This window comes from Solanum pennellii, chromosome 7 (assembly GCF_001406875.1).
Source record: "Solanum pennellii chromosome 7, SPENNV200".
Taxonomy (NCBI): Eukaryota; Viridiplantae; Streptophyta; class Magnoliopsida; order Solanales; family Solanaceae; genus Solanum; species Solanum pennellii.
In genome coordinates, this window is record NC_028643.1 from 9642229 (window position 1) to 9644610 (window position 2382).

Below are 2382 nucleotides of genomic sequence, written 5' to 3' on the forward strand. Positions count from 1 at the left end.
AATGAAATGTCAATATAACATTCAGTTGGTAGAGAATAACCCTAATAAACATTAAAAGGCTCAAATAAACTACAAACTATAGCACACCAGTCAAAATAACATTTGAATACGCAGTAAAATAAAACTCTAATCGAACACTAGCATCAAAATAGTATTCAACTAGTAAAGATCTAACCTTTTTCTCAGAAGAAATTGCAAGTAAGCTTTCTGATTCAACAATGGCTACTCAATGCGACTGGAAGAACAAAGAAGAAAGAAGAAAGAACAAAGAAGAAAGCAGAAAGAACAAAGGGGTTTTCTTTGGTTTTGGAGGGAAAGGAGACTTTTGTCAAAAGGTAAAGGTAAAGATGTCACACGTGTCAATTTTTTCAAGTCTTGTAAAGTCGTGGGATCCACGATTATACACGTGTCAGCTCGTGTATACAAACATTTTTTTTATAAATCGGTATATGTGACCACGTCAGCGTCTGAGGGTGAACTAATATATATAAAAAAATGTTCAGGGGGGTAATAGGAGCCCCACAAAGGTTAAGTGTGTAGTTGAAAATATGGCCAAAGCTTGAGGGGGCGTTTGAACCTTTTCTCGGAGAATTAGCATTCGAGATAAGAAAATAATCAAGACATGAATTGGTTGAAAAATATGAGCTATTTAGTTCATTAAAAACCAAAGCATAATAAAACCAACCATTAGACCAAAAGTAACAGATTACTTTAAGAAAGACTAAATGAACTAACCTAACAAATGACAAGAATGAACAGGCAACAAGCTAAAAATTTGACAGTAAAAAATAAACATATTTATGAACATTAGAATATAAAGGGTCAAAGAAAGGCAACAAGAGAAAGGTTTATTATAAAGAATAAGTAACCAACAATCAACAACAACTTAATAGGTATATAGAGAGTATTCAAGACATCAAGACGATCAATGCCAAAGGCTGTTCACATTTCTAAGCATTCTACGTAACTAACAATTTAAGAGAAAACTCCACTGCAAATGGAGGCATAAACTCAAATCAAACATGCTCAGGTATGTAGTAGGACAATAATAGGATTTGAAAATGAGCTAATACATCGACAAACAATAGACAAAATGAATGATGTAAATTCCATATTAATAAGCTTTGATATTCTGGTGTTATTTTGAAAAAACAAGAAAAAGCACCATTAACAGTAGGAAGATTGAATGTAAAATTTGGAGACGAGAAGAGGAAAAACTAATAACAGATCAAAATATGAGAATAAAGAAACAAAACTCAATTTCACATTAAGGTTGAACCATAAGAATTGATTCAGAACACATGTAAAGCCTATTGAAGTCACCCATTCTCAACTACAAATGATAGTGACACAACAAAAGGGAATTGAGGCATGTCCAAGTATATAAGTAGACGGGGAAAAAGTAATGGAAGAAATGTTACCTTTTCCCGAGGAGCGACTGGAGACAGTTAGGAGCTTGAAACAGCTTCTACCGCACCACCACTGCAAGTGCGAATCCGACGAAAAACTCTAAGTAGTGAGCGAGAAGGCAAACTCAAAACTAAAATCTAAACTTCATTGTACATGATTTCGTGCACCTCGTAATCTTAAGGTATATTTAGTTTCAAATGTAAGCTGACTTTCTTCTACATTTCCCAACCTTTTCCTTTGTTTTTTCTATTTTTTTCTCCCAACTTTTTCCTACCTCTGCAACTGAATGTCAAAAAGAGCTTTTATTGAAGGAAATTAGGGTAGAAAAAGGGGGATAAAATGTGAAGAATTTTCGAAGTTGAAACTCAAATTCTCCAAAAGATAAGGCCGGCAATGGATTCCGCAACGGCAAATCAATTTGAGCCGTTTGATTGAGAGGAAGGACGAATGAGCAAGGAGATGGAGACACCTGGATTTTTCCAGCGTTCTTCGTGCGGAGAGAACACATTGTTGCCACGTGAATGGGCTGTTGGATCACGATTCTGGGTATCGTTTATGGATTTGCAGCGCTGGAGAAGAAGACACAGGGGTGGGGTCAGCTAGTTTGGGCGTTGCTATTGTTGTATGGTGGGCTGGAAATGGTATTAAGTTGATGTTACATTATGCATGTATTGTGGGCTGGGCTGGGCTGGTAGGAATGGGTTGAGGGAAAATTAAATTGGGCTGCTGAATTAATAAGAATTGGGTCTTGGAATATTAGTGTGGTGGGCTGAAATTCTTGTTTGAAGAATTGGGAAAATGGGCTACTGAAACTTAAAGAAAAAGGGCCTAAAACTTGGTTTGCATATGGGTTTAAGGATTTCAATAATAACTAAATAATATGCATTAATATAAATTAATTAATGAGATTCTTTATCTTTACAAAATAAAATAATTATTTCAATTTAAACTAATTAACCTAAAAGTATAAAT